A 13,659-nucleotide genomic window follows, 5' to 3' on the forward strand; every position below is an offset into this window, starting at 1 on the left:
AGAAAGTTAAACAGCGTGTCCCCTTTCCCCCTCCCCACCATTTATCCTCCTTTTCCATTGTCTGTGTCCTCCTTTGCCTGTTCAGATATCTGGACACCCTAGTCATGGAGTTATCTGGTCACCCTAGTCATATATACATCATATAATAAGATGTGTGTGTGTGTGATGCAAGAATGGAAAAAGATGCTAGAGATAGATATGATAGAGACAGATTTTTTTAATCGTATGTCATAGCGGTTCGGTGTTCGTGCTGCTTTTTTCTTGCTGGGAAATCCTTGTGAGGTCCAGCAGCCAGATGTGTAGATTATTTAGCCATGACAAGTCATGTTGCTAGATAGAGATAGACAGACACAGATAGATACTTTTCCCGTTCTTGCATCTTTCAAATCTAACAATTGTCCAACCAGTAAAGTTCTGGCTGATCAACACTGCCAGTTGGACAAAATAATAAACAAATAAGACATAAACCAGAAGTGTAAACATTTGGGATCATCGAAGACAAAATTCAACATAGCAGAGACTTAATTTCCAAGAAAGGTATCCTCTGACAATAGAGCATCTCCTGATTCAGAAGTCACTTCTAAGTTCAGACATTTATAGGCAGTGGTGATCAGAAATCTAGGTTTTATGCTTTGAGCTCCTTTTTTCCAACAGCATCATTATCAAATGGGATTTTAGTGACCAAGTTAATACTGTTGGCAGAGTGCTAGAAAGCATTTGCCCAAGGAAAAATCAGAAAAGTCACACACCAGGCATTTCTATAAAAATAAATTTATTTACAGAAAGCACAAAAACATATTTACAGGCTTGTGTATTTTCAAGGGCTCTCAGAGAGGAGAGATTTCTCTCAGCCGCATACTCTCTGCAAGCCTAAAAAGAAGGAACTAAGTAACAAGCAAACTGCCCTCGCTTCAGGCTATGCAACTATTAACACCTAAAAAGAGGACAATTAAATTCAACCACTTCACCCGTCAAAATGATTAGTTACCATAGTAACCTTAATCTGTAGCAGAAAACAATATACCAATAAATACAACCAATTAATCCATAATGCAGTCTAGAATAAAACTTTTATTATGGTCACTGACCAGAATTGCAAACAGAAACACGTTTAAAATAAAGTTTGTTGTTGTTGTTTATTCATTTAGTCGCTTCTGACTCTTCGTGACTTCATGGGCCAGCCCACGCCAGAGCTTCCTGTCGGTCATCAACACCCCCAGCTCCCCCAGGGACGAATCCATCACCTCTAGAATATCATCTATCCATCTTGCCCTTGGTCGGCCCCTCTTCCTTTTGCCTTCCACTCTCCCTAGCATCAGCATCTTCTCCAGGGTGTCCTGTCTTCTCATTATGTGGCCAAAGTATTTCAGTTTTGCCTTTAACATCATTCCCTCAAGTGAGCAGTCTGGCTTTATTTCCTGGAGGATGGACTGGTTTGATCTTCTTGCAGTCCAAGGCACTCTCAGAATTTTCCTCCAACACCACAGTTCAAAAGCATCGATCTTCCTTCGCTCAGCCTTCCTTATGGTCCAGCTCTCACAGCCATATGTTACTACGGGGAACACCATTGCCTTAACTATGCAGACCTTTATTGTCAGTGTGATGTCTCTGCTCTTAACTATTTTATCGAGATTTGTCATTGCTCTTCTCCCAAGGATGAAGCGTCTTCTGATTTCCTGACTGCAGTCAGCATCTGCAGTAATCTTAGCACCTAGGAATACAAAGTCTTTCACTGCCTCTACATTTTCTCCCTCTATTTGCCAGTTATCAATCAAGCTGGTTGCCATAATCTTGGTTTTTTTGAGGTTTAGCTGCAAGCCAGCTTTTGCACTTTCTTCTTTCACCTTCATCATAAGGCTCCTCAGTTCCTCTTCGCTTTCAGCCATCAAAGTGGTATCATCTGCATATCTGAGATTGTTAATGTTTCTTCCAGCAATTTTAACTCCAGCCTTGGATTCCTCAAGCCCAGCATGTCGCATGATGTGTTCTGCGTACAAGTTGAATAGTGAGAATATACAGCCCTGCCGTACTCCATTCCCAATCTTAAACCAGTCCGTTGTTCCTTGGTCTGTCCTTACCGTTGCTACTTGGTCGTTATACAGATTCTTCAGGAGGCATACAAGATGACTTGGTATCCCCATACCACTAAGAACGTGCCACAATTTGTTATGGTCCACACAGTCAAAGGCTTTAGAATAGTCAATAAAACAGAAATAGATGTTTTTCTGAAACTCCCTGTCCTTTTCCATTATCCATCGGATATTGACAATTTGGTCCCTAGTTCCTCTGCCTTTTCTAAACCCAGCTTGTACATCTGGCAATTCTCGCTCCATGAATTGCTGAAGTCTACCTTGCAGGATCTTGAGCATTACCTTACTGGCATGTGAAATGAGTGCCACTGTTTGATAGTTTGAACATTCTTTAGTGTTTCCCTTTTTTGGTATGGGGATATAAGTTGATTTTTTCCAGTCTGATGGCCATTCTTGTGTTTTCCAAATTTGCTGGCATATAGCATGCATTACCTTGACAGCATCATCTTGCAAGATTTTGAACAGTTCAGCTGGGATGCCGTCGTCTCCTGCTGCCTTATTATTAGCAATGCTTCTTAAGGCCCACTCAACCTCACTCTTCAGGATGTCTGGCTCTAGCTCCCTGACCACACCGTCAAAGCTATCCCCGATATTGTTATCCTTCCTATACAGGTCTTCTGTATATTCTTGCCACCTTTTCTTGATCTCTTCTTCTTCTGTTAGGTCCTTGCCATCTTTGTTTTTGATCATACCCATTTTGGCCTGGAATTTACCTCCAATGTTTCTAATTGTCTGGAAGAGGTCTCTTGTCCTTCCTATTCTATTGTCTTCTTCCACTTCTGCGCATTGCTTGTTTAAAAATAATTCCTTATCTTTTCTGGCTAACCTCTGGAATTTTGCATTTAATTGGGCATATCTCCCCCTATTACTGTTGCCTTTTGCTTTCCTTCTTTCTTGGGCTACTTCTAGTGTCTCAGCAGACAGCCATTTTATAAAAATAAAGTAGAAACAAAATAAAATAAAATATTACAGTTGGTGATGGGTTCATCGGTGGACAACCAAAGTCTGCCTAATTTTACAGGCAGCATAACAATACTTAGCTATGTTTAAGGAGACTGAATCATACTAACCTGATAACTACAACTGTACATAAAAAAGGTCAGAATTTCCCAGGTGTTTTACCAGATAAGGTGGATCCTTGAATCCTTATAGAGGGCACAGTATAACAGGACATGAGCCGTAGTCTCAACAGCCCCTTGTTCACAGGGGCACAATCTCAGCTCATAGGGGACTTTTTTGCATTGGCCCTCCAAAACTGCTGTGGGGAGAAAGTTGAAGCGTGCTAAAGTTAGTGCTCTTTGGAATTTGGAAACAGTTATGTGGTGCAAGTATATCACTCTTTGTAAAAAGTGGATTGACTGCTCAGAAGAATGTTCTTGGGTAGAGCAGGCTGGTCCATTTGGGCTTCCAGGTCTTTAATACGTTGTTTAAATATGCTGAGTGCACACTCATAACCCATCATTACATAATGCAGTCTGCTTCTTTGTGCCTTGGCTTGTTGTGTAATGTCAGCTATTGTGGTTGGTAAACCAAGTTCATGGTTTAAACCATTGAGCAAACCCAACTAATTATGGATTATTTTATTTATGTATTTATTTATATTTCAAATCTTGTCACCACCCATCTCCCTCAAGATTTGCTCATAGATTAGTCAGCAAACAATGGTGATTCAGAGCTAGAGTCGTCAATAACTCTAAAAGTGGACACAAAATACATAACATTTTCATATGTAACTGATATGCCTAGATGGCAAGTGAAAAAAATGTTCAAATAGTGGTACTTTTCTTGATTTCAGGCTTGATATTGAGAAGGTGACACCTTCCTCTGGCATAGCCCCATGTCCCTGTTGAGTTTCTGGTGCTAATGGGATGGGAGGCATCTTCTGTAATCTAATTCCCCCAGATCACCTTCAAATGCATTTAAAGATCCTTTACTCATAGAATTAGGAAGAGACAGGCAGAAGGCTTTAACTTCAGAGGCAAATAGCCATGAAATCCAAGTCATGTTCTATGTAAATCTTCACTATAATCCAAGATAAGCAACCATGGAGATCACTGTAGATGACAAGACCAATTGTGTTAGCAGCTGTAAGGGAAAGGAAGCCATTGATTTCACTCTAATTGCATAGAAATGCAATAGATTTTCCAAAAAGTTTTTGTTGCCCCATTTCATGCTGGAATGGTCCCTTTGAAGTTGACCTTTATTGAACATTGCAAGATTCAAGTCACCCAGGGATGTGTCCAGGGAGATTGGGATATCGTCCTGGTTTACAAATGCTGTTGTCTCTGATGTCAGATTGGGTGAGTGTTCAATTGTTTTGCACTGGGATCAATTTGCTTGACCTCAGTAAAAGAAAGGGATTGTTCAATCTCTATGTAAAAGAATAAACAAGGCACCAATACAACAGGCGGGACACATAGAATGACATTGTTCAGAAAAGAAATGGAGAACAAGTCACATTTCACCAATGCAAAATGTCCAGCTCTCCAGCATTGTCAGATGACTTGCAGTCTTTGGAGTTCTTATATAACAACATTTCTCATAAAAGCTAGAAATATTTAATGGACCATGAAGATGTTAAACAAAACACAACTTGGACCTGAATAATCAGATTTGTTTATTTTATACTGAGGAGCAATAAAGTAGCACACACACACACACACACACAGATCTACACAAAATAGATCCTCTGCTCCAATCAACTCAACTTTAATTGCCTAGATTGGAGGTTCAGGGCCCAGAGGTGAAAAATTCATACAGGCCAAATTAATTTCTTTACACTATAGTCTAATTTAATTTTGCTCTTCACCTTTAACGACTCTATTTTATTTTTGATCTTACTGTTAATGTTTTAGATCATTTTTGCTGTATTTGTACATGTTGTATTTAATTGATGTCTGTAACTAAAAATACTCCTCATTACTCAGGTCAGCAAACCAACCACCTTTCTCTGTTTTATATGGATGGATTCTCAATTCTGGCTCTAATTCCACCTGTTCTACCTACTAGACTGTCCAATTTTCCCCTGTCCCTACAACCTAGTCCCATCCTCCAATTCTGAGCTACTGTAAACCAAGTGATATGGAGTATGTGTGTATTGGGGGGGGGGTTGGTTTAGCATATTCTTCAAATTTAGCCATATGTGGCTAATAAAAAAAAATTAAGTAAACCTAGGTTTAATGCAGGAGTTCTCAAAACTGTAGGTACTGAGACCCCCAAAATGATAAATTAATTTCTGCAACTCCTTCATGGACAAAACTAATTATTTCATAAGAGTTAGCACTGGACATAAACAAATCACTTTAAATTCTCACTCAGGGCACAAAGGACCAGACACCTGTTAAGAAATCCTGGCTTTAAGTGATATGACCAGATCATTGTCTCTACATGCCCCTCCCTAAATATTAATAGATTTTTGACCTTCTCAAATCTCTCCCCATTATTTAGATGGGATGAACGTTTTCCCAAGTCCACTGAGCACATTTGTGTGAGCTAAGTGTGAGTAATTCTTAAGGAAGAACCGTGAGTGCTTTTTTCCAATTTTCATGGAAGTAGACCTCATCACACACATCCATTAAAATGGCAAGAAGCGGAGAACTGAGACTGTCTGAAGAACATGGGATATGCTGTACGACGTGAAAAAGGAGGATACAGGAGAGATTAAAAAAGAGACTTTACAAACACTAAGTCACTATTTTTGCTGAACATATTGCATGGCACTTACGTTGTAAGGGAGATAATTTTCAAGGAGAAGAATGCAGCCGTTTAAAAATATTGAGTTTACATTCAGATTTTAAAACTAATTTGTTAGGTTTATATCCTGCTTCTTTGAGGAGGTCAAAGCAGCTTCCTTAGGGATCAGCCTTTTATTTTAACTGCTCTACAGCAGCCTTGTGGGACAGGTTGAACTGAGAATGATGGGCCCAAAATCGCTCAGTGAGTTTCCATGACTGAAGATGGGCTTCAGCCTGGATCTCTCCAGTCCTAGTCCAGAACCTTAACTACTACACCACCCTCTCTTTTTCCATAACTTCAAGCATCCTCAATAATACAGTATCTGCACCCAAAAATTAATTTCTCTACCAACCTCAAAACTCAGGCCATCGAACATTTGGCTTACAGTGACCAAGTGTAAAGAATACCTGTGTGTGGAGTCCTTGGTGCTCTCTGAGCTTGGGTGTTGGCTTGCAGACGTTTCATTACCAACTAGGTAACAACATCAGTGCGAGTGAGTGTGGGGTTTGCTCCCCATTTATGTACAGTAGCTTGCCCTGCCAGTGTTGGTGGGGTGTGGTTTTCTCCTTGGTAGCGTTAATATGTTTTCTACTACAGATTAAGGTTACTATGGTAACTAATCATTTTGGCCAGGTGAAGAGGTTGAATTTAATTGTCCCCTTTTCACGTGTTAATGGTTGCATTGCCTAAGGGAGGAACTTGCCTGGACTTGTTTTAGTTTCAGTTTCCCTTCTGTGTAGGCTTGCAGAGAGTATGCAGCTGAGAGAAATCTCTCCTCTCAGCAAACAGCCTTTGAATATGTTTGTTTTCTGTAAATAAAATTATTTTTATAGAAATGCCTGGTGTGTGACTTTTCTGATCTCTCCTGGGCCAAAGGCTTTCTAGCACTCTGCCAACAGGTAGTTCCTTGATTAGGGTATTGTTTTCTGCTTGTTTGTCTGGTGTTAACCCCTGTTTATTTGGGTGTAGAATGCTGGAGAGGATGTGTGTCAGGAATATAGAGCAAAGAACCACACTGAGATCAGAAGATTTGGCTCTAGTGTTTATTGTTCTAATCTACAAGACAAAATCCTACTAACCTGAAAAGGCACTGGCAAACCCTACCAGAAAAGCCCAGAAAGCTAAGGTGGTTCTTTCCTGGACCTCTTGATTGGGAGGCAAAGAGATTCAGTACTGCACGTGTGCTTTTCCCACTGGAGAAGGCCCCCCTCTTCTTCACCAGCAATCTCCATAACAATGTGTTCTGGTCTTTTTGCTTCCTTCTCAGCTTTTTTAAATTGTCTCTTTGGAATGGTGTGTAAATGTGGTTTATCTCTATGTGTCTACTGATGGCTGATTTGTCCGAGTGCCAAGCTTCCAGGAATTCTCTCGCAGTTTTGGATTTGGCTTGGTCAGGATGCTCAGTTTCCCAGCTGAAAGTGTGGTTGAGTCTGTCCACGTGTCATGCGATTAAGGAGTTTTCATGCCTGTGTTCCCATATTGCATTGTTTTCAAAATATCTCCCACTTTTGGGATTCCCACATTCTCTTTTTAAACTGGTCCTCGAGCATAGAATAGATAATCCTAAAATGCATTTTGTTTTGAGAATCTCTACACTGAGGTCACTGACATACCAAAACACAATGACCTGATTTTCAGGGCTTTTGGCGTCCCTAATAAAAATTAAGCTGTTTGGTTTTCATCAAATGTGATTCTGGAAATTCATGGCTTGAAAGTTTAAGGGACTGTTGGAAATTCATGCTGGCCTGAACAATAGCTGAGAAGGAAATAATCAATTCAACAGTTTTATTTACTTGTTGAATTTATACGTCACTCCATTTCTGAAGGATTAGACCAACTCTGGCCTTATCTGATGTTGGATAAATACTGATTGATTTCAAAGTCCCAGGAGTAGTTGTAAGCTGGGTGATTTTAACCTGCATTTCTTTGTTTCCTTTTTCATTCATTCAGCATATAGGCTGATTTCTCATGTGCAGCTGACCAAAGCAGCAACAAGACTGAGGCTTCCCAAGATCACAGAATAGCTTTCTCCAAGATGACAGTCTCTTGCTGTATGGGGATTACACCTCCCGGTGTGGCTGGGGATTTGGTTTCCCAACTTATCTTGAGCAGCAGTTCCCAACCTTTTTTGCACCAGGGACTGGTTTCATGGAAGACAATTTTTCCATGGACCAGGAGGGTGGGGGGATGGTTTCTGGATGATTCAAGTGTTTCCTCTTTTTCCCAACCTTTTATTCTTTTTTCTTCATGCCGTTTGGAGATAGCAGCCAATGGGCTTGCTTCCTCTGACAGGAGGTGGAGCTTAGGCGGTAATGCAAGTGATGGGAGCAGCTGTAAACACTCAGGCTGTAAATTCGCTCGCTTGCCCACTGCTCACCTCCTGCTGTGTGGCCCGGTTTCTAACAGGCCACGGACCGGTCCCGGTCCGCAGCCCGGGGGTTAGGGACCCCTGATCTTGAGGGAGCCAGTTGGAGGTACTGAGAGTGATGAAGTTCTTGGTGCTCTGAGCTTGGCTGTTTGCTTGCAGACATTTCATTACCCAGCTAGGTAACATCATCAGTGTGAGTGAGGGTGGGGTTTGCTGCCTGTTATAGGCAGTAGCTTGCCCTGCCAGTTTTGGTGGGGGTGTGGTTTCCTCCTTGGTTGTTCCTTATTGAGAGTTAAACTGAGTTGGCCCAACACATTAAGCCAAAACCAGGAAATGATCGGATGGCTTTGTCTGATGTGTGAAACCTGCTTTGCCTGCCTGCCATGAAAGACAAGATGTTTTCCACCCTAGTTCCCAGTTCCATGCACTGAAACTGAGCAGCAGCAACTTTATACCAGTCTCTATCTAAAGATACTGTGGAGTGACTTCCTACAAGCAGCCAACAATTATAGTCTGGTTCACATATTGTGCTAAACCCTTTATTTTACCACCATGGTTTACTAAATGAACCACAATGACTGGTTCATACACTGTGCAATCTATAAACCAACCACATGATGGTTAATATTGGTCCCACTTGGATTGCTCTCCTCCTGCTTTTAATCCTCAACTCATTAGGGCAGAGACTCTCAATTTCTTTCAAATGGCTTTTTGGGGAACTGGCAAATGATTTTTTTTCCCCCTGATAATGGAGGAAGTTGCAGGTGGGCTGTTTATGAAACCATCTCCTGTGAACTGACCATTACAATTTCCAACAATGACTCTGGGCGACAAAAACTCCCAGACATATTCTTAGGGGGGGGGGGAGTCAGCATTTTTTGCCTTCTGTTATATGGTTATGATTGGTGATGTCAGTGCTGGCAATCACTTTGTTAACATGCCCACAAAGTGGACTCAAAATTCCAATTGATTCCCCCAGCTCATGAAGGACCATGGTTTAACACAGAGTGCAGAAATGGCTAGTGTCAGATGTTTGGGGGGGAAGGTGTTTTCCTCTGAACAGTAGGATTTTTTAGCAAACATCGTCAGAAAGAGAATTACCTATACATCAGACACTTGTGAAATCCTCACTCAGATTATCCAGGAACAATCTTCTAGGATTTGATGCATTTTATTTCCTAATCTGCACGTTCTGTACTGCAGCTCAAATTTGCTTCCAGTCTGGTTGGCAGGGGGCAGATGGGGTAGATTACATCAGCTTAATTGTCATATCCTGCAAGTCTGAATCTATTTACTGAAATTAATGTCACTGCTGTTTCAAGAACTCAGTGCAGTTGTAAGGATGGTACTAATAAAATCCCAATACTTCTTTTATGGATTGTAGTGTCATCATCTGTTTATCCGTTTATTTCTCTCTCTCTCTTTATATTTTTTGATTGTTTCTGGCCTTAGGGCTGTAATAAACTTGATGATGATGGCAATGATGATAATGATGATGATGATGATTGTAGTGTCACAGTTCTCAACATCCTTATTTCCTTATTCTGTTCTTTCATTGGAGACCTTGGAATGGAAATGCAGGGAATTTCTTGTAAGGAAGGATGTTAGTCTCCCTGTTTCTCTCACCTGGAAACTGGACTTACTGCAGGCACAAAAAACACCATGCATAAAAGAAGAGAAGAATTGATGCATAAAAGTTGGGCAAGTGAGTTACCCAAGCAAACAGTGTGCTAGGAAAAAGAGCTTTCGCTGGTATCACAAGACGAGGAAATTACTCAGCCTGATTCTGCAAGTTTTTATTTTTTAAAAAAAATCAAGTTCTATTGGTTTCCCACATCCTGACAAGAACTTTATCCATAGGGTATGGCTTGTACAGTAGAGACAATCCATGGAGTAGTTCCTTTGGTTCATGCCAAGAAAAACATGAAAGCAGAGGAGGATCAGTTGATCGCAGTTCAGAAAGCCATTTTTTCTTCTGCAGCCACACCGATCCCATTAGGATTATTCTGTTTTGCTGATAGCATCAGCATTTAAAGAAAAGAGGTCATGGGAGCAAATACAGAAAAGGGTTTTTTTTTTACCCCACCCATCCTTTCCCCAATGGAACACTTCCTTTGACCTATTCCATAAGCCTGAGGGTACGTTTCCTGCCATTTCCTCCTTTATTGTTTTCTTAAACCTATCCTACCATTGCTCATGATTGCTCTGTGCCATTGTCAACTCAAGAGCCTGTAAGCCAAGTATTCATTTATCAACTCTTCTTGAATGAAGTTTGAATAAACCATTTTTGTTGTTGTTTATTTGTTTAGTCACTTCCGACTCTTTGTGACTTCATGGACCAGCCCACGCCAGAGCCTGCCTTGTTGGGAATATAAACACCAGAATGTTCTCTCCCTCTCTCTCCCAGAAATTTGAGAGCAAGTTCACTGGTCAACATACAAATACTGGATATCTCGGGGCTGTAAGCTAGACTGGAAACTTGAAAAAAATATTCTGGAAGAAAGCAATGGCAAACTAATTATTATTACCAAGAAAATCAGATGGATGTGTCCTTTAAGTATAGAAGCTGAGCTCAAGGTAACCTTGAGTCAAAGCAGGTGACAGCTCCTACACAACCATGATTGATCCTGCAAATGTAATCAGTTAATACTTGATGGGAGACAATCAGAGAATCCCAAGGCTGTAGGTTGGATTACAAATAAGCAACAACCAGCCACTCTGTATTGTTGGCAAGAAATATAAATGGCCATGGCAAGATAGTCATTATGAACTGAGCTTTACAAACTCTTCACCTTTATCTCTAAGAGGAATGAGAGAAGAGCAGATAGCAAGTTTGTTAGTTATTACTATATTTACTCCTCTGGTGGGAGGAGATGGGCAGTGACAAATTTGATGAATGAATGAATGAATGAATGAATGAATGAATGAATGAATGAATAAATAAATAAATAAATAATATTTTTAATAAAAGATGCTTGACAGACTATAGGTACTGGCCTGGTTCATATAACATTCTAAGTCATATTTCGCCGGGTCACGCAACATATAAATTTAATAAATTATTTTTGTTTTGTGTGAACCCAGGAAATGGTGGCTTATTGACTAATCATGGTCAAAGCAGCCCAGGCCTGGGTTAATGCATGAAGCTAGTCACTGGATGCATTCACTTATTTTAAAACACTTTTATTCTATTGTTGGCTGAATGTGCATAAAATACTAAGCCATAAATCACGCTCAGTACCAAGTGGATGGTTCAAACAAAGTGCTTACTATATTGTGTGAACTCTTTTAATCCCTTTGACTGAAAGTGTTACAAATATTCTTTGGCAATTACTTTGCATCATTCTGGAGTCTTAATTTCTGAAAATGAAACTTTTGGGAACACAACAATTACGGTAACATCTGTATGTATTATAAAAAATGGTAAAATCAATTAGCTTGCTTTAAAATGAAACAGATTTCTTCTGGAGAAGGGCAAAATTATGAGTCCCCCCGTGTGGGGGAGATGGGCAGTGATAAAGTTTGATAAATTAAATAAATAAACAAACAAATACAAATTAAGGAAAATGCAAATACTGTATTGTTTCAGAAGTGGGGAAGTTATTCACATGACTTTGCAGATATAGCAATGTTTCTATTAAATTACAAGGTACATCCTCATTTCGCAGAGGCAATTCTGGAATGGGGAATACAATTACAGTAACGTCCATATGTATTATAAAAGATGGTAAAAATCAATTTAGCTTGCTTTAAAATGAAACAGATTTCTTCTGTTTCTTTTTTTTCTGTAAACAGAGTATGCCACTAGTAGCTTGACTTCTTTTATTTTGTAATATTCTTTTATTGTAATATTATAAATCTTGATACCTTGCATTATTTCAATGCATAGTTCAGTGCAGTAACATTTATATAATACGATTAAAATTATTAACATTCTATTAATTAGAAAGTTTGAAGTACTGAAAATACATTTTTTTTCTTCTGTTTCTTCTGGGGAAAGGCAAAATTAAGCAATAGGCAAATATTATTTCAGAACCGCGGATATTATTCACACAAATTTGCAGATATAGCAATGTTTCTATTAAATTGTAGGTACATCCTCATTTTGCAAAGGCAACTGACCAATTTTTTAATGTTAAATTACGAAAATAAGTGTAGCAGTTGGAGGAAAAGAGGAAGGCTGAGGACATTATGATTCAGAGGGAATCAGAACACAAAACGAAAGAACCCTTAGCCTGAGAAATTTCCTGGCCAAAACCAACTGTAAATCGGAAGTTCTATTTATTCAATTCTTGGCAAGTGCTCATATCCATCTTTCTTTAATTATTATGTTACTGTGCCTTTTTCTATGAGGCAGAAGGCGTTTTCCAGAAATTCCCACCCAGATGCACTGTACTCTTTCAACTCAAATACGTATGCAGTGGTTTTATAAACTGTTTAAAAAGACATCGTTTTGCAAATCTCATTTTCTGCCAGTTTGTACTTTCCCAACATTTTGAGTGACAGATACAAAGTGACCAAGATCCACATTTTGAGTGACCAAGAGATGGTTGTAAAAGGAAATCAAGACTTTCTCCAAAGTGTTAGCAATAATGATTCCATCATAACCATATTTCTTTTGGGGGATTTGATTTTTTTCTAGTATTGTCCATTGTATTGACTCTTAAAGCTGAGAAATTGAATGCAGGGTTTACAGAGATCTTGGTAATACGGAATGTCTATTTCAATTTTTCTTAGGACGCCTTCAGGTATGGATTTTATTATGTAATTGTTTGCTCATAGAATTTTATCAAAGGAACAGATAATAACATCTGTATCTTTCTTGAGTTTTTCTATGACTTCTTCTGCCTCCCTCCTCCACATAAAATTCATAACACTGGACTTGTTTTTAATGTTTGCACTAGCTAAGGCAAAGCTGCAATTTTTGCTTTGATACAATAAGGCTCCCTGAAATATCTAGAATAATTCCAGATGTCACATCAATTAAACTTCATCTTTGGTTTGGTTTTTAATATAATGGTTCGACTGGCGACAGCTGGACAGCATTTTTATCATTCGAAGATCACTAGAAAGATGGGTTTTATTGCTAAATAATTTTCTGATTTGCTGGCCAAATCTAGGATATCAGGGATGGAGCATTTTGTGGAGTTTGGCAAAGCAAGTCTTGCCAAAGAGGCTGGCTTTCATTTATTGTGCAAGGAGGGCCCACCTAACAACAAACAAACAGGAGACCCAGATAATCTCCCTCCAAATATACCCTCTACTATTAACTTTGAACATGTGCTCAAACCTAATATCTCATGCCAGATGCTAATAACTCATTCTGTTAGGTTTAACTATATTGATTTTGCATGCACAACTGTTACTATCCCCAGGTTTTCTTGTATTCCCTGCTTTCCAAATAATTCCTTTTTTATTATTCAGATATTTGGCTTCATTGGTTTTAAAAGGGGATTTCTCATTAAA

This window comes from Candoia aspera, chromosome 13 (genome assembly GCF_035149785.1).
Source record: "Candoia aspera isolate rCanAsp1 chromosome 13, rCanAsp1.hap2, whole genome shotgun sequence".
Lineage (NCBI taxonomy): Eukaryota > Metazoa > Chordata > Lepidosauria > Squamata > Boidae > Candoia > Candoia aspera.